The 20,351-nt window shown below is 38.1% G+C and overlaps 1 non-coding gene across 1 annotated transcript; it reads left to right on the forward strand.

Annotated features, from left to right (window-relative positions):
* Positions 1–1,834: 1,834 nt before the first annotated feature.
* On the forward strand, positions 1,835–1,940 carry LOC145566607 (small nucleolar RNA R71). Its single transcript, XR_014095459.1, has one exon. It is a non-coding gene; the product is annotated as a small nucleolar RNA R71 (small nucleolar RNA).
* The last annotated feature ends 18,411 nt before the right edge of the window (positions 1,941–20,351 follow it).

Raw genomic sequence — 20,351 nt, forward strand, 5'->3', positions numbered from 1 at the left:
TGACCTCATCTCCTACCTTAAGGGAAATCTTTGCACACTTTACATCTATCATAGCACCCGAGGTAGCAAGAAAGGGTCTACCTAGAATAATTGGAATGGTAGCATCTTCATCCATTTCTAAAACAACAAAATTCACCGAAAACACAAACTTCCCAACCCTCAATGGAACATCTTCCTCTTTACCTTTTGGAAACTTGATTGACCTATCGGCTAGTTGCAAGGTAATGTTAGAAGGTAAGAGTTCCCCTAGATCAAGTCTTTGATAAACCGAATATGGCATTAAGCTTACACTGGCTCCTAAGTCACATAAGGCATTATCAAATTGCATCTTGTTAATAGCACAAAGGATGGAAAAGTTTCTGGGGTCTTTCAACTTGGGTGGCATTTTGTTCATGATGATCGCACTACAATTTTCAGTCAAATTGATTGTCTCCACAACATTAAAAGTCCTCTTTCCGCTCAAAATGTCTTTGAGGAATTTGGCATAATTAGGCATTTGGTTGATCACATCAGTGAAAGGTAGAGAAAGGTGAAGTTGTTTGAGCATATCAATAAATCTCCCAAATTGCTCATCCTACTTGTGTCTCATGAATTTTTGGGGATAAGGGAGCTTGGGTTTCAAAATCTATTTCTCTACTCTCACCTCTCTTGGTGAGAAATTTGGTTTGGGACCTCCTTGTTATCACTCCTCCTATGAAATCTCTCCTCAAGAACCTTACCACTCCTTGTAACAATAGCATTCACGGGTTTCTTTGGATCTAGGCCTTGGGAAGGTAAAGAAGAAGGGCTTGCTTGGTCTTTCAAAGCAGTAGCAAGTTGAGAAATTTGGTTTTCGAGCATTTTGTTGTGGGTCATCATTTCATTGAACTTCTTGTCACTAACGGCCATATATGTGTTCAACAACTTGGTTTAATTTTCAATTATTTCCTCCAAATTGGTCCTAGAAGAAGAAGATTGTGAATAGGAATTTTCACCTTGAGTCTTTGGAACAAATCCGGGTGGGGGACCTCTTTGAGAATTATTTTGAAAATTGCCCCTACCTTGATTGTTCCAATTACCCCTATTTTGATTTTGACCATAACCTTGATTATGGTTTCCACTACCTTGGTTATGATTTCCATAACTTTGTTTTTGATTACCATAATTTTGGTTTTGATTTTGACTACTATAACCTTGATTGTTATAGTTGCCACGAGAACTTTGGTTCCCTTGGTTCCTATAACCACCACCTTGGTTATAGTTGTCAAAATTACCTTGGTTTTGGTAATTCCTATTCCATTGACCTCTTTGATTATCAAACCTTTGCACATTATTATTTGACACATAATTCACATGCTCACTCTCACTATTATCAAAATCATCACCACATTCCGGAGAAGCATGCGGGCAATTACAAGAGTCATGATCATAAGATCCACATGCATCACAAAACAAGCAACCACTAGGCATGTTATTTGAAGAGGGAGGGGGTTGAGAGTTAGAAAAGGTACCTCTACACTTAAATTGGGAGGGAGAATTCGAAGCTTGAGAAGAAAAGGAGCCTTCCAACTTGGCCTTGATCGCGGTCATTTCTTTCCCCAAGTTTGTCATTTGTGAGGATAAGTTGTTGATCGCATTTAGATGGTCTATAGAGTACACCGAAGAGACACTCTTGCTAGTTGAATCCCTCTCACCTTCTTGCCAATCTCTATAGTACTTAACCACGTCCTCTATAATGTCCACCACTTCCTCTTCCGTCCGATTCATTATGGGACCTCCGGCACCCCCATCAAGGCATGATTTGCCTTGAGGACTTAGGCAACCATAGAAAATTTGAATGACTTGATAGGTTGGAATTCCGTGGTGGGTACATTCCCTTTGGTACTCTTTATACCTCTCCCATGCTTCGTAGAGGCTTTCATTAGGTCTTTGCTTGAATCCTTGAATCAAAGCTCTAGCCTCCGCCGTTTTCTTTTGTGGGTAGAATCGGGACAAGAATTTCTTGGTGACTTCGTCCCATGTTCGAAGGGAATTTGGCTTTACCTCCTTCTCCAACCACTCCAAGGCTCGGCCTATGAGAGAAAATGGAAACAACTTTAGCCGGATGAATTCTTGAGAAACTCCGTTCACTTTGGTAGTTTTGCAATACTTTTCGAACTCCTTGAGATGGTTCAACGGACTCTCATTCTTAACTCCGCTATATTGTCTCCTTTCGATCAAAGCGATCATAGCCGACCTAATTTCGAAGTCATTCGCCGGTGTTGTAGGTGGAGCAATTCCACTCTCAAACTTGTACGCACCGGGAATTCCCAATTCTTTCAAAGCAACTCTTGGTTGATCTCCCATGCCTAGTTCCTCTTCAAATCCTTCTTCGCTTGAAGAACTAAATTCAAAGGATCGACTAGCAATTCTTCTCCTTGAAAGAGTCCTTTCGATTTCTGGGTTAAAAGGCACAATGGATCGATCACGAGCTCTATGCATGCAAAACTCAATGAAAATATTAGTAGCATGGCTACAAATGTAGCCTTAAGAAACAAAATCTTTTCGTATTTTTTTTTTCAATTAAAATGAAATAGACTCAACAACTAAAGCTAAGCACCAATTTCACTCCCCGGCAACGGCGCCATTTTGATAGAGGAATAAACTAGTCGTTAATTGCCTATCCCAAAATCAAACACTATTTATAAAATCCTAAACCAACCTAAAACAAGTATAGGTAAGTATAGGGTCGAACCCAAAGGAGTTAGTTGGTGTTATCTTTAGCCTAAATCAAGCTATTTCGGAGATTGACGTGAGAAAATGGTTGGTATTATGATAGCAAAATTAGACTAATCAAGTAATTCAATAAGCTAAATGCTAGGGATATTGGTTCCACATGCTAATTCAATAAACGTGCTAATCGACAATTTGATAGTTTGATTCAAGCATTGCAAAGGACAAACAATAGTAGCAATCAAGAGAGTTCAAGAGCTATCTCCTAGAGGCCAAACTAGGGGTCACTATGAATGGCTAATCAAGGAAATTCACAATCAAACTCAATCAATTAAAGCAATTCTCAAATTGATGGGTCATGTCATTAAGAAATGCAATGCAATCTAGATTAATCTTATAGGTTGATCATTCCTAATCTAATTAATCATATGCAAAACTATGTCAACCAATTTAATTGCAACAATTCAATCTATCAAAGATCATCAACTAGCACAAATTATCAATCAAGCATGCTTCCCCTTCTCCCTAGCAACTAATCTACTCACTAATCATGGTGTAACTCAAGAACAAATCACTAGAATTAGCATTGATCATCATTCTAAATCAAAATCAAGAGAAAGCAATATCAACTACAATATCCAAATCAAATCCAAGCAATACAAACAATCAAATATGAAACTAAATCAATCAAGTAAGAGATGAGCTAGAAGAAGAAAATCTTACTAACATTAATGATTGAAAATGAAGAAATCCAACCACAATTGATCCAATGTTGAAATACAAATCCAATACCAAGAACTTCTCTCTAACTTCTCTCTAACTTCTCTCTCTAAAATTAAGATAATGAAAATTATCAAAAGTTATCTTCAAAAAGAAATTACAAGTGTATTTATAGGCAAAGAAGAAAAACGGGATTCCCGCGCCCTCTCCAATAAACCTCGCGGCAAAAGCGCGACAAATCCCCTGCTCCCAAAGGGTGATCAGAGGGTCGCAGTCTCTCTGGTACGAGCGGGCTCTCCAAACTACCCGCGCCCGCGGCAAGCCCGCGGCCAGACTGCGGAGAGTTCCTGGTCGAAATCTGCCAATTTAATGCATAAGAGCCCGCGCCCGCGGCCTTCAGTACCCGCTCCCGCGGCAAACTGGCAGGGCTTGATGTCCTCTCCATGCCGATTATTTCCTCCTTGCTTAGTCAATATAGCCCATCTTGATTCTCTTGAAGAGACAAATCCTAGGTACCTACAAAAACAAACAACGAAAAGGAATAAAAGGGAAAAAGAACCAAATAAAAGGAAAACACGAAGAAAACACGAAAAACACAAGGAAAGAAAGAAAGAAAGAAATTAAACGAAAAAGGACCAAAAATTAAGATAATAAAGCATAAAAAGGAAGATGAAATCATCCTAAAAGACTACCCTATGAGTGCCATAAATGACACTCATCAGAACCCATGCAACTAGGCATAAAATTTCTTGAGTTGATCAAAGTTGGTTAAATTGTGGAGACTTTTACCATCCATATCTACCAATTGTGCCACTCTGCCAGACAAAATGGATTTAACAATGTACGGACCTGACCAATTTGGTCTAAATTTTCCTCTTGGATCCAACACATTTTTGCGAAGTGCCTTAAGCACCAAGTCACCTTCCTTGATGTTCCTAGTCTTGACTTTTTTATTGAAATGTCGTGCGATACGCTGATGATAGGTTTGGACATGATGCAAAGCTGCCAAGCGTTTTTCGTCAAGTAAGACTAGTTCATCATATCTTGCTCTAATCCAATCGACTTCATCTAGTTGGCTTTCCAACGCGATTCAGAGAGAAGGGATTTCGAGCTCTATTGGTTGTACAGCTTCAACTCCATAGACCAAAGAGAAAGGAGTAGCCCCTGTTGATGTACGAACAGAGGTTCGATAACCCCAAAGGGCAAAATGTAGCTTACTAATTGGCCAATCTTTGTAACTTTCCGTCATCTTTTCGATGATAGATTTCATATTTTTGTTGGCCGATTCGACCGCACCATTTGTTTGTGGTCTGTAGGGTGATGATTTGTGACGCTTGATATGATATTTCTTTAATATTTCTGCGCACTCGGCTTGGAAATGCGTCCCATTATCATTGATCATCTCATGAGGTACCCCATAGCGGCATATGATATTTTTCTCAATGAATTGAGCTACATGTTTTGCTGTTAACTTAGCATATGAGGCAGCTTCGACCCATTTGGTGAAATAGTCGATTGCTACGAGGATGAATTCATGCCCCCTTGTCCTGGTGGCGTTATCTTTCCAATGATGTTAATACCTCAATAGAGAAAGGCCATGGAGAAGTATATGTGTAGAGAAGCGAAGGTGGAACGTGTTGTAAATTTGCATAGATTTGACATTTCATACATTTTTTGATGTATTCGTGATAATCTCTCTGCATGGTATTCCAATAATAACCTTGTCGCTGAATCTTTTGGACTAACATCTTGGCATTCATATGCGTTCCACATATGCCGGCATGAAGGTTTTCCATGGTTTTGTGTGCTTCTTTCTTGGCTATGCATAAGAGATTTCTCCCTAGTGCAGTCCTCTTGTGGAGTTCTTCCCTGATGAGCACATACTGTGAGGCCAGTAGCCTCAGCACGGCGTGCCCTTTTATCAGTATTAGGAGGTTATTCTCCCTTTGTCACATAATTAAGGATATTTGTATACCATGGTTCTTCATCTTCTTCTTGTGCTTCTTGTTCATCATCAAGTGCGTGAACATAAGCCGTCTCATATCTTCTTTCTATAGTCAATGGCATTATGATTGTGTCTGTTGGAATTCGCACCATTGATGCTAATTTAGCCAGTGTGTCAGCAAACTGGTTTTCTTCTCTAGGCAAGTACGTATATTCCACTTCATCTAGTTGCTCCGTGAGAGTTTTCAGATGAGCTTGATACGTAGCGAGACTTTCACTTCTCACTTTCCATCTCTTGGAGATCTGGTTAATAACTAGTGATGAATCACCGTAGATTCTGAGCTTCTTAATTCCCAAGGCCATAACTCTTTCTAATCCCAAGATGCATGCCTCTTACTCTGCGGCATTGTTGGTGACATCAAAGTCGAGCTTCATCGAAAGTGGGATATGCTCTTCATTGGGTGATACGAGCAAGACCCCTACACCACAACCCTTTTGGTTCGAAGCTCCATCAAAATAGAGCGTCCAGCTATCATCTTCGGTCACGAGTAGATCTTCGTCAGGGAAATCGTACTCATCTTCTTCTTTCTCAACTTCTTCTAGCGGAAAATCTGCTAAGAAGTCAGAAACCGCAGAACCTTTGATGGCTTTTTGTGGTACAAATTTCAAGTCAAACTGAGCAAGGTTGACTATCCACCTTGATAATTGTCATTGAGTGTTGCTTTTTCAAACAAGTACTTGACAGGATTCATCTTGGACACGACATGCACTGTATGAGTGAGCATGTAATGTCTTAATTGTAGGGAATTATAGGTACTAAGCAGCGGAAATAAACATGAATCATATTCATACAGTACCTAATCCCAAGATCTAATGCATAACACATAAAGAACATATAATCGTACCTTTGAAGCGTGATTCCACGTGCGATCGAGCAAGAACATTGGGAGATAAAGAACCTCAAGCGTGATTCCTCTACTTGGTCCACGGGCACAGATTAAGACCTCCACTAATGCTAGTTAGTTGCAATTGAGCCATTCAATTGACCATCTATGGAGAAGTGCGAGCAACGAACCACCATGAACCACCACGAACCACCACACGCGCCACCAAGGTGACCAGCCGTACGGACGAGGGGAGGAGAGAGAAAGTCGTGAGTTAGAGAGAGGAATTAGGGTCTTTGGGATTGGTTGCCTTGATGTCAAAATACACTGTGTGTGAATTATGACTCTTTGCTTGCAACCCTAGGCATGGATCTTATTTATAGATCTCATCTCTAAATAAGAGCCTATGTCAAAAAACCAAAAACTTAATTCTCATCTAACTATGCTAGCCCAATCCATTTCATGATTAGTTAATTGCTCATGAGGCCCATTAATGGGCCTCTAACTTGCTTAACCCAATACCCTTGTGTGTGACCTCATAGGATCCATTCTAGCGGGCTTTGGACTATTTGACTAGTCCAAAGATCATCTCTCATAGTCTAGCAACAGATGATGACGCCCCAAGAGAACGAACTTATTATCTCCATAATAATGATCCTTGACATATCTAGTAATTGCACTTATCGAAGACACAACTCCTTCAATCTCCCACTTGTCTGAGACAAGTACGCAATATTCAAATTCCTTAAGTCAATGTGTGTCGATTTGATAATATGATTGCATCTCAAGTCGTGATCATATTAGTCTACAAATCTTTTCTTGAAAACTGAGTGAGAATTACAAAACAAATGGTTACTATATATGTAATCCATTTGAGCACGACCATGCATTTTCTGAATTCTCCCTCTTCAAGGGGCCAAGACACATTCCTAATTAAATAGGTAGACTCAATCCAATCTTGTGGCAACCAAAGCTCTCACTCAACTTCTGAAATAACCGGGAAACACCCTTTATAATCTCCAGTTACGGGCAGACGTTTGAGTGTACCACAACCATAACATCCATTGAATGAAATCAATGTTCCACTCATGTCAAAGGAATCCACTAATATATCTGGAAGATCTATACTTGAACTTCAAAATAGGTCTATAGTTCGATCATGCATCATTCATGCATATCCATGTGATTGACCGAGCTTCACTACGCTCCTATAGCCCATGAAACTGCGCTATCCAATCAATCTTAACATGCTAGTCCATTAATTGAAATCATTTATGTCCAGTTTAATGATTCCGAACTAGGAACTTAAATAATGTATGAATTTAGTTCGCCTGTGGGGTTCCATTCACCAGGTCATCAACCTGATGAGCCCATCAATTCATAATTATTTTGGACATTTTATTTAATCTTGAAACCACGATTAAATAAGATTGAAACTTTGTTTCAATTGATAAACATAATTCTGCAAATGAATGTATTACACATGTAACTTGTTTTTCTCCAAAAACAAATACAACTTCTAATTACATCATTTGCCTCAATCCAGTTTCATTAGCATGTTTCTCATGCTTAGGAAATGGAAGGGGTTTAGTAAGTAGATTTCATGAGACATTCTCATAAACATGAATTTTGCAATTTCTAAATTTTATAATCATTTTCATCTCCATACACTAAGAATTTTCCTTCGTCCTTTCACAAGGAACTTAGAAATTTCTAATTTGTATTCCAACGTTACATTGGATTTCAATTGAAATCTATCATCACTTGTTCTTAAAAACATGTGAATCAAATAGACGAGTATAGTCCATGACATACATGATGCATCCTTAGCAAACTGCATAAGGATCATCACTCAAGACCTTAATTTCATCAACCTTTCTCAAAGTATTGAATCATAAGCAATGTGCCATGTTACATGGGATTGAAACTCCTTTCAATATAACGTTGAACTTTATAAGAATCTTATCAATATAAGCTTCTTAACCAAACTCAAACATCCATCAAAACCTATCTCTATAGATTTTGAATCCCAAATGTACTCATCATTCTTCTTCAAGATTTTCATACAAAATGCATTAGCCATCACTTGACCCTTCAAGAAATGAACAATTGCTCTCTATACTAGACCAAGAAGACTTCATATCTCCCACTAAACATCTTGTACACACAAGACCTTTTCTTCATTTTACGAGAACATCAAACGATTTGATTTACTCACAAAATTAAGAACACTGACTCCGTGATGCTATGCATCCCTAGGATTATTGGATCTTCAAGCTTTTGATTGTATCATATACAAATCTTCTTTCATGAACAATTTCAATAAAGTGTTTTGAAGTCCATCTACCAAATCTTATAAGGTAGTAATCACTAAAATATCTTTAATAGATCTTTGCAACATGACTAATATAAAGTTTTCATCGTAGTCATAGTGATACTATGAATTAGTTGAATCCTTTAATAAGTCTTTGCTTTAGTTAGAAAAAAATTTTCTTTCTTATCTGCTTTGCTTATAATGGGTCTCACCCAATTAGGCAAATTATTCAAGTGTCATACACTTGCTTACAGACTTAGAATTTATTTCAGATTTCCTGGTTTTTTTAAACCACTTGGAGTTATAACTTGTCAAATCATCTTTGTTACTTGCATAATCATCATGTTCCAAAACGAATGTTTTAGAACTCTTAATCAAAATGAAATCATATTTCTTTGACTAAGTTTTACATATGCTAGTCATCATTGTGGGTTTTTATGCAACAATTGAAACTCATACAACAACTTTGTTTAGCTTTCAATGAGAAACGACAATTGAGGATGTGCACTTGGAATGTACTACCTTCGACACATGGTTATTATTCCCATTACACTTAATGAGACCACGCGTTTTCATTTTTAACATGAGGTGAATCATGCTCATATTGTTGCTTAGATTCGATTACTTCTCAAATTTCTTCAAGATTTTCGAAATCACTTTTCTTGAACTCTTTCAAGGCTCTCGAACTTTTCGAGATTCTTATACTCCCACATGCCTTTTTGAGGAGACATATTTAGCATAGGGTGAACCAACCATGGCTTAAGCCATGTTTGTTTGTTGCTTTTTCTCGAACTCTTTTGAGATTTATACTACTCCCACTTGACCTTTTGGAAAAATTTCCATAAGGGCACCTACTTGAGTAACAAACATTTTGTGCTAAGTATGATTTGTGTAGTAGTACCCTGTGCTCTGTATAGGAATTGATCGTGCATTAAACGATTTAATACAACATTTATTCCTTGCTTTGTAGAAGGACTTTATAAGAACTCTTCTTATCCATATCATATATGGAGTCTTTGCTACACTTGATTTGACATATATAGTTTGTTTAGTTTTGTAGCTTATCTTAAAAGTATATCCCCTAAATAATGGTTGGAAGATAGGTAATTTTCATCCATTATCAAAATATATCTCATATAGATTGATAGCTCCCTCCATAAACACTTCACAAGGTTTTCTTTCGGTGTTTGTCCTGAAACGATTTCACAACTCTTGGATGTTCATCAAGGTCTTGGCTTAAATTCTCATTATTATGATCATATCGCAATACTTTGAATGTGTTGCCAAGTATATGTCTTGACTTAAATTTTCACAATTACAATCATATTCAATTTCAAAATTAGGGTTCTTCATGAATTTTAATCCCAATTTAATTCTAACTTTTAAAATTAAATTGATCATCATACATAAAACATTTTTATGCATAAATCAATCCGATTAAAATTATGAATCATAAAATAAACCGAATTAAATCAAAATCAAGCACAAAAAATATATTTTAGGGCTAGGATTTTTGAAAAATTCGAAATTTAGGGTTAGGGGGTTCGAAATTTTCGAACTTATTAGGGCTAAAAACGGTCATCTTCATGGCTATTTGAGCATAATTAAATCACATTTAATCGATTCCAAAAGTTTAATCACATTAAAAATAATAATTGAACGATAATTAAATTAATCTCCCTCTTAATTGAATTAAAATTGTGGACTATCAAAGAATTATAGTCAATATGCATAAATGCAATAGGCTCTGATACCACTGTAGGGAATTATAAGTACTACGCAGCGGAAATAAATATGAATCATATTCATACAGTACCTAATCCCAAGATTTAATGAATAACACATAAAGAACATATAATCGTACCTTTGAAGCGTGATTCCACGTGCGATCGAGCAAGAACATTGGGAGATAAAGAACCTCAAGCGTGATTCCTCTACTTGGTCCACGGACACAGATTAAGACCTCCACTAATGCTAGTTAGTTGCAATAATTGAACCCTTCAATTGACCTTCTATGGAGAAGTGTGAGCAACGAACCACCACACGCGCCACCAAGGTGGCCGGCCGTACGGACGAGGGGAGGAGAGAGAAAGTCGTGAGTTAGAGAGAGGAATTAGGGTCTTTGGGATTGGTTGCCTTGATGTCAAAATACACTGTGTGTGAATTATGACTGCTTGCTTGCAACCCTAGGCATGGATCTTATTTATAAATCTCATCTCTAAATAAGAGCCCATGTCAAAAAACCAAAAACTTAATTCTCATCTAACTATGCTAGCCCAATCCATTTCATGATTAGTTAATTGCTCATGAGGCCCATTAATGGGCCTCTAACTTGCTTAACCCAATATCCTTGTGTGTGACCTCATAGGATCCATTCTAGCGGGCTTTGGACTATTTGACTAGTCCAAAGATCATCTCTCATAGTCTAGCAACAGATGATGACGCCCTAAGAGAACGAACTTATTATCTCCATAATAGTGATCCTTGATATATCTAGTAATTGCACTTATCGAAGACACAACTCCTTCAATCTCCCACTTGTCTGAGACAAGTACGCAATATTCAAATTCCTTAAGTCAATGTGTGTCGATTTGATAATATGATTGCATCTCAAGTCGTGATCATATTAGTCTACAAATATTTTCTTGAAAACTGAGTGAGAATTACAAAACAAAGACATCTTCCCTATTTTAGTAGGGGGACATTCCCAGTCTTGTAATTTAGCTCCTCGTACTGAGAGGACCTAGTCGCCCGAGTGTTGCCGTTATAATCCCCTATTACGGCAGACGTTTGACAATATCAAAACGGACTAGTACTCAAACAAGAGAACTCACAATACTCATGGTCGAGGAAATAGGTTCCGATAGCCATAATGAGAAGTATACTTATGACGTTTTTAATCTCTTAAAGTATTCTCATAGGTCGATCCAGTATGGTTCTAAACCAATACATGTGCAAATGATTCATGACAATCATGTCCTTGTAGCACAAGAAACGGTGCTATAAATCAGACTACACACTAATCTCAATTGGTCATTAATCGTCCATCGTTTAAATGACCTTGATTTAGGGATAATATTCGATTATAATATTCAATCTTTACTTAATAGGTGTTTCCTTACCAAGACTGGTCTTGATACCCTATTTTGAATATTCTCAAAATCGAATGGACTCATTATTTAATCCTAAAACACAATTAAATAGCAAACGGAGTGATAAAATATTGCATGAAATTTATATTACTCCAAAACTTGAATGGTTTTTCTTAGTGTCTTACATTAAATGTTCAAAATTTAACTAAAACACTAAAAAAAGGAATTCAAAGCCAGTCTCCTACATGCTTGATTCCCATTGCCTCAACGTGCTTGTTTTGCTTCACTTGAGGACAAGGTTTAGTAAGTGGATCGGCTACATTGTCATCCGTTCCAACTTTGCAAATTCTGATTTCACCTTCTGATCTGACATGTTTGACCTTCTGATGTTCCCTTGGCTCTCTGGACTGAGCAATAGCTCCATTGTTGTCACAATATTAGACCCTTTATGGAGGGTACAACATCAAGTTCACCAACGAACTTACGAATCCAAACAGCCTCCTTAGCTGCTTCAGCAGCTGCTAAGTATTCGGCTTCAGTTTTAGAATCTGCAGTTGTACTCTTCTTGGCACTCTTCCAACTAAACGCTCCTCCATTTAGACAGAACACATATCCATATTGCAATTTGAAATCGTCTCTGTCTGTCTGGAAGCTTGCATCGGTATAACCTTCCACAACTAAATCCTCTGAACCACCATACACCAGGAATTTATCCTTGTTCCTTTTCAGGTACTTTAGGATATTCTTGGCCGCAGTCCAATGGGCCTCTCTTGGATCTGATTGGTAACGGCTCGTAGCACTCAAGGCATACGATAAATCTGGCCTAGTACATATCATGACATACATGATCGATCCAATAAGCGAAGCATATGGAATCTGATTCATTTTTACCCGCTCATTAGGTATCTGTGGACATTGCTTCTTGCTTAGGGTTATGCCATGTGACATTGGCAGGTGACCTCTCTTGGCCTCCTCCATGCCAAATCGAGCAAGTACCTTATCAATATAAGTACTTTGGCTCAATCCAATCATCCTTTTTTATCTATCCCTATAGATCTTGATGCCTAGTATGTACTTAGCCTCTCCTAAGTCTTTCAATGAGAAGCCTTTTCCAAGCTAGGCCTTTACAGACTCTAACAACGTAATACTGTTTCAAATGAGCAATATGTCATCGACATATAAGACTAGGAAGGCGATATCACTCCCACTGACCTTTTTGTAAACACAAGATTCATTTGGATTCTTGATAAAACCAAACTTACCGATGGCTTCATCGAATCGCAGATTCCAACTTCTGCTTGCTTGCTTTAGTCTATAAATGGACTTCTTAAGCTTACAAACCTTCCTAGCATTGTTTTGGTCGACAAAACCTTCAGGCTGTGTCATATACACAGTTTCTTCCAAAATACCATTATGAAGGCGGTTTTGACGTCCATCTGCCATATTTCATAATTGTAATATGCAGCAATCGCTAGGAGGATCCGAACGGATTTAAGCATTGCAACTAGTGAAAAGGTTTCATCGTAATCAATATCATGAACTTGTCTGTAACCTTTTGCCACCAATCTAGCTTTGTAAATGAATACATTTCCATTTTTGTCAGTATTCATCTTGAAAATCCACTTACAGCAAATAGGTGTATAACCTTTGGGTAAGTCAACCAAGTCCCAAACTTAATTTTCAAACATGGAATCCATTTCAAATATCATGGCCTCTTGCCATTTAGCAGAGTCGGTGCTTGCCATCGCTTGCTTGTAGTTTTTCGGTTCATCTCCATCCATAATCACGATGTCCTGATTCTCGGTTAATACTAAACCAAGATATCTATCAGGGTGAGATCTCGGCCTTTGAGACCTACGTAGGGTAATGGATTGAGCATTTGCATTGTCGGTTTGACATTGCACATTTTGATCATTTTGACCTGCATCAACAGATGCTGTTTGAGCACTTTGATCGTCATTCTGATTTTGTTGCTCATCCTTACGAACTTCGTCGAGTTCCATTTTCCTCCCACTTGTCATTTTGGAAAGGTGTTCCTTCTCCAAAAAGACACCATCGCGAGCAACAAACACTTTGTTCTCCGATTTGTTGTAGAAGTAATACCCTTTGGTTTCTTTTGGGTAGCCCACAAAGTAAACCTTGTCAGATTTGGGATGAAGTTTGTCAGAAATCAATTTCTTGACATATTCTTCGCATCCCCATATCTTTAGAAAAGACAACCTAGGAGGTTTCTTTGTCCATAATTCATATGGAGTCTTTTCTACAGCTTTTGATGGTGCACAGTTCAGTGTTAGTGCCGCAGTTATAAGTGTGTGTCCCCATAAAGAGATAGGAAGATCACTAAGACCCATTGTTGATCGTACCATGTCTAACAAGGTCCGATTTCTCCTTTCGGATACTCCGTTCCATTGTGGAATTCCTGGAGGTGTCAATTCTGAAAGTATACCTTTTTATTTCAGATGGTCATCGAATTCTTGGCTCAAGTATTCACCACCTCGATCCGATCAAAGGGCTTTGATTTTCTTGCCAAGCTGATTTTCAACTTCACTCTGAAATTCTTTGAAATTTTCAAACGATTTAGATTTATGCGACATTAGGTAGACATAACCATATCTACTATAGTCATCTGTGAAGGTGATAAAATATCGGTGTCCATTTCTTGTGCTGGAGCTCATTGGTCCACATACATCAATGTGTATTAGACCTAATAAGTCTCCTGCCCTTTCTCCCAACTTGGAGAATGGCTATTTAATCATCTTTCCTAATAAACATCCCTCGCAATTCTCAAACGATTCTAAATCGAAAGAGTCAAGAACACCTTCTTGTAGAAGTCTCTTGATGCGTTTGATGTTAATGTGGCCAAGACGATAATGCCACAAGTAAGTTTGATTTTACTCCATGGTCTTAGCTCTTTTGGTATTATCATAAAAAAAATTTTCTAAACACACAAAAGGTGTAATTTCCATTAATATAAACAATACATTTAAACAAAAGGTCTTGTGATCAAGGTTAAAATGACGTCCAACGTCGCAGGATCAAAGTATGGTAGATAAAACTTAGCAAGGTTTAGAATTTAGACAAAATACATGAGATTACAAGCTTTCTTTGGATAGATTTTCTTCATCTTCCACTTGTGTACTCATGACCACTTGAAAAACACCGCTCATTTCGTTCCTGAAATAACAGCATAAAATGAGTCAATTTTCCGGTATCTAATACCTTATAAATTGCTTATTTTTAAGTGTCTAGATGATACCTGAGATTGAGGCTTTCTTTCCTCTTGCCTCATCTTCCAGATACTTGCTACATTCTCTTTTGTAGTGGTCTTGCTTACTACAATAGAATCAGCGCATCTTAGCCTTGTTTTTGAACTCCTTTTTCTTGAGCCTTAGAGAAAACATAGCCGCCTTGCAAGAATAGGTTTTATGAAGCTCTTGGACAACTTCCTTGTAGGATAGTTTGTTATGATTGTTGGTAAGTCGCATCTTAATTGCAACGTATCTCGAGTGGAGTGAGCTTAAAAGCATATGAGTCGCTTGCTCATCCTCCACCGGTTTACCAATCAGTTTCAGATGGTTAAATAACTTTGTCATCTTTTGCACATGGGCTTGAAGTGGCATCCCGGGTCTAAGTCTTGCACTATAGACCCTAGCCCAAACTTCTTTCCTTTCTTTGCTGATACATCCATCTTGCGGTGGCTTGATCCTCATGTTAGACAATGACCTAGTCAATTCTTCCACGAGTCCATCATAGTTGCCCTTATCGCTCTTTGTTACCCTCAAATTGACCATATCTTCTAGAGCCTTGAGAAGTACATCCGGAAGGTAGTTGGAGAATTTCTTCTTCCACTATTCCGGAATGGAGTTTTCCATGAGTTGAGAGACTCTTTTGCAATCATAACTCCACTCCTCATGAGCCATATCGCTCATAATCCCTTTTGAGTAGAAACTCAGGATGGGCGTATCCAAGATATGCTCTAGGTAGCAATTGCGGAGGGTCAAACGGAGTTCCTCTTCCCATTCCTTGAAGTTTACCAAATTCAAGCTAAATGATAACTTCTCGGGAAGTTCTGGGAACATTAGATTGTTGTCGATAGTTGAAGACATGATTCTACATTTGAAAGAATTTTGAAATGAAAAACCATTCATAATACTTAAATAAGATTGAATTCATGCATTTTAATCAAACTTATTTAAAAACGTCTTATTCACACATTTAAAGTTGTCCCCATTTTGGGTGAGAATAAGTCAATTCCAAGATCTGAAGAAACAAAGAGTGGTTAAGCATGCTTTGGCTTGTCTTAACACTCAATCTCCTAAGGTAAGCAACGCTTTGCTAATGGCTCCAAGCCACTCTTGGTTGAATAAATCGTCGCATCTAATACTCTCTCAACAATTTATTCACTTTTCCACGACATGTTAGGACTCCATCACTTATATTTTTGAGTACAACCAAAACCAACTTGCATACCCGGTATGCCTTACGTTCCTTGAAGAGGTAGTGATGCCTCGCTTTGGCATATCCCACCACTACCCTCGTTCGGTTGGTAAGTGTTGTTTTGGAATGGCAAGTTTTACTCAATATTTAGGGACCTAGGGTTTCTATGTTGGTTGATTTAAGTGAACTTAATAAATCATCACAACATTCGAAATCCTAAACATGCATCTAACATATAATTCATATAAATAAACACACACACACACACACACACACACATATATATATATATATATATATATATATATATATATATATATATATATATATATATATATATATCGAAAAACATAAATAGAGATGCATTTGGCAACTAGAATGACCCCTTAAGATCTTCAAATCTTCAAAAGGTCTTCATTTGCAACTTCATGGCTTCGTCTTCCAAGACTTGACCAAAATAAATGCAACTACTAGTGTCTATGATTAGGACTAATCTAAATATTAAGTTACAAAAATACACAACGGTTCGCAGACCGTATTTAGATTTACAAAAATACATCACAGATCACAGTCCGTATTTTCTATCCTAATTAGGCCCCACTAGTTGCCATTTCATAAAACCTGTGAGATAATATACATTCCATTCATCCATTCACTATCTGTGAATGGCCCATGCATTTTACAACGATAAACAAGTAACAATGCATAAACACGCGAGAACTAGTAACTAATCTAGGTGGTTAATCCAATTAGCACGCCTAATTAAAACTAGTCAAAGTTGTTTTAACCGGTTATGTAAATAAGCGCAATTAATATTTGAAGCTCCCACTAAATTCCGCATCCAACAAAATTAATCCAATTAATTAAGCCGGTAAAACCCAAAATTTGTCAAAATAAATTTTGTTAATGCCGCTCAAAACCTGAGGCCTAGCCTCCAAAATTTATTAAAATAATTAAAACCAAATTAGATTAATAAAATAATTAAGACGACAATTTAAGCAAAAATTACGTAGTCCAAAATGTCTAAGTGCCTAGCACTAAGACATGGAGTGCTCACATCCCGCACAACCGTTTGATGCTCAATGAACGTGGGAGTGGGCCCAAAGTCGCTAAGCGTTACACCGCCCACATCAGCGAATTTTCACACATCAATAACGTGGCCCTTGATGGCCATGTTGTACGAACTCATTGCACTACATTGCTTTGCAAGAAACGTCTATGTATATTCCCCTTTACACGACGTATGCACCAAGCCCAAGCACACCATGCTCGTGCACCACACCCGCGCCACAGCAGCCCATACACCACGCACCACAGCACGCACGCACGCACCATCAACAGTGTGTTGCTGCTGTGATGCTGCTGCTATGCGGCCATGCGCACCAGCCACGGCTTGGCTGCACGCACCCTCAAGGCAGCCCCTTGGCAGCCACATGCGGGCTGCTATGCAGCCCGGCTAGCCAAGGGTGCTTATGCCTTGATTTGAGTGCCATAGCCACGGGACTTTAATCCAAAAAATTTCCGTAACATTTTAAATTAATTTTAGAACTAATTCATTGAGCAAAATGAAAATTTTAAACAAGTCTAACTTAAAATAAAATTTTCAAAGTGCATCTAACCAAAATACTTCCCAAGAACCATTCTTTAATTAAATTGGTTTAACTTGGTGCAATAAAAAAAATATGAGGGCAATTACTCACTATCAATTTAATTAATTTAAATTAATCTTGAGTTTTTGACAAAATAAAAGGGAGTTGGAAAAATGAAAATAAGTTCAATAAAGATTCTAACTTTAATACTTGTGAATTCTTGAAAAATTATATCTTCCAATATGAAGATTAACAAATTTCTATCACAAAGTTTCAAACTTTATGATTCCAATCAACCAAAAAATGATTAAATCAACAAAGTTCAACAAAAATTCATGGAATTTAGTAACTTCAAGTTTCAATCACTTAATATAATTAAAGATTGAATCTTTAGTACTTGGAAGCCTCAAAGAACAACAATTTCACACTTAATGCAATTAGTTTGCAATTATGTGAAAAATAAAACCAAGCTTTCAAACACAAATTACCACCAAGTAATCATGCCTAAAGAGGTTTAAAATTGCATATAAATATGTATTGAACCAATTACATAACCATCATAAATATGCAATTAATTTTCAAGGTTAGAAAGACTTAAAAAAATTTCGTCAAAACGAAAAAATCCCTCAAAAAGTGCAATTCTGGTCGTTTTTTGGCTAAAAACCGAGTTCTGGAAGGGCAAAACCATTTCCAGAACGCCTTTTCCACCCAAAATTCACTATTTTTGGGTCGAAATCTGGGTTCGGGGCTGATGACAGCTTTAATACGAGGTTAAAATAAATAAAACGAGCTACTAATCTAATTAGCAACTTAATACCAGAAAAATTAAGCCATAAAAACACCTTGAAAAATATTATGATTTTAAAAATAAACGAGCGAGTCTCCAATACCGCTGTTGGGGTTTGGTGAGTCCGACTCACCGCGAAAACAACCCTGACCCAAAGAACCACTCGTAAATAATAAAACCATAAAGCATAACAAATAAACATAAAAGAATAAAATCGGAATTTACCTTTGAAGCGTGCTTCGCCCTCAAAGTCGGGCTCTTACTTGAAAGCTTAAGCTCCGAAAATACGCGAGCCTCTTACGGAAATCCACCCGCAAAAACTACTAGCGATTTTTAGGTCAGTTACCTCGAGGTTAGTAAGGTCCGACCAAAACCCGAGTATTATATGAGTTTAAGAGTTTTTGCTAATGCAAAGCTCTATTGAACTCCTACTCAAGCACTCTTCCCAAAAACCCAAGATGGATATTTATAGGCAAGAGGGAGAGTGGGAATTTCTATCCCATCAATGTGGGAGCATGAAATTCCATAATTTATTTTAAAGTTAAATTAAAATAAATAAGCAAACTAATAATAAATCTACAAGTGTCACTATTATATGTAAAGGGAAGTGAGGACCACTTGGAGAGTAGGGGACCATACTTGCTCCCCACTCCATACTCTCCTTGTGCCACATGTCCCTCACATTTAAACCCTCCCTTTACTAGCTTCCCTTTTTTGCTCACGGCCCACCCGCACCTAGGTGATGCGGGCTGCTGCTGCTTGCGGCCAGCAAGCCACGCACACCTTGTGCGGGCTGTTGCTGTTGCTGTTGCTTGCGGCCGTGGCTGCCCTTGGCTACTAGCGTTGGTGCGCTAGCATGCACCAGCCAGCCTAGGCTTGGCTTGGTGCGCATGCTAGCCACCTATGCTCAGCACATTATTCCCCTAGCACTCGGATGCTCGGGGCATTCCGATGCTAGGGGTATTTTGGAAAATATTGTCGATTTATTATTATTTTCACGTCTCGTAATTTACTATTTTATGACTCGACTTCCGACGCTCGGTTTCGACGCTCAAAGCTCGAATTTCCGACGTCTAAATATTTAATACTCGGGCGACGAATTAATTTCTTCCGAATTAATTCGTCGAGTCGGTTCGTTTACTGCTAAGGGTGTGACCCAAAGGGTTCAGTCAAGATTAAGCTGTAATATTAATTATGCATTAATATTACTGATCGGAAGCGGCCTCCACCTAGGCATTCTGATCACTTGACCTTACTGAATATATAAGCTTTCTAATAATTCAAAACCCACTAACGGAATAGTACACTTGTTTGAAGGACACCATTCCTTTCAGTTTTGATATGAATCTACTTATATATTGCAGCCTTCCAATGAAGCCTCGAATTTCTTTCTCATTCTTGGGTGGTGGCATGGCCATGATTGCTTTGACTTTTGTGGGATCTATTTCAATCCCTCGAGAACTGATCACATATCCAAGTAGTTTGCCTGACGTGACTCCGAATGCGCACTTAGCTGGATTTAATCTCATGTTGTACTTGCGGAGTCTTTCAAAGAACTTGCGAAGTGCAATGATGTGGCCTGGCACTCTTTTGACTTGACGATCATATCATCAACATAAACCTCTACCTCTTTGTGCATCATATCATGTAACAATGTTGTGGCTGCTCTTTGGTAGGTGGAACCCGTGTTTTTCAACCCAAATGGCATTACCGTATAGCAATATGTATCCCATTGTGTGATGAAAGTGGTTTTCTCCATGTCTTCCTCGGCCATTAATACTTGTTTATATCCGGCGTAGTCGTACATGAACGATAGGAGTGCATGGTTTGCTGTGTTATCGACCAGAATGTCAATGTGGGGTAGAGGGAACCCATCTTTTGGGCTTGCCTTAT

This window comes from Chenopodium album, chromosome 1 (genome assembly GCF_948465745.1).
Source record: "Chenopodium album chromosome 1, dcCheAlbu1.1, whole genome shotgun sequence".
In the NCBI taxonomy this organism is placed as follows: domain Eukaryota; kingdom Viridiplantae; phylum Streptophyta; class Magnoliopsida; order Caryophyllales; family Amaranthaceae; genus Chenopodium; species Chenopodium album.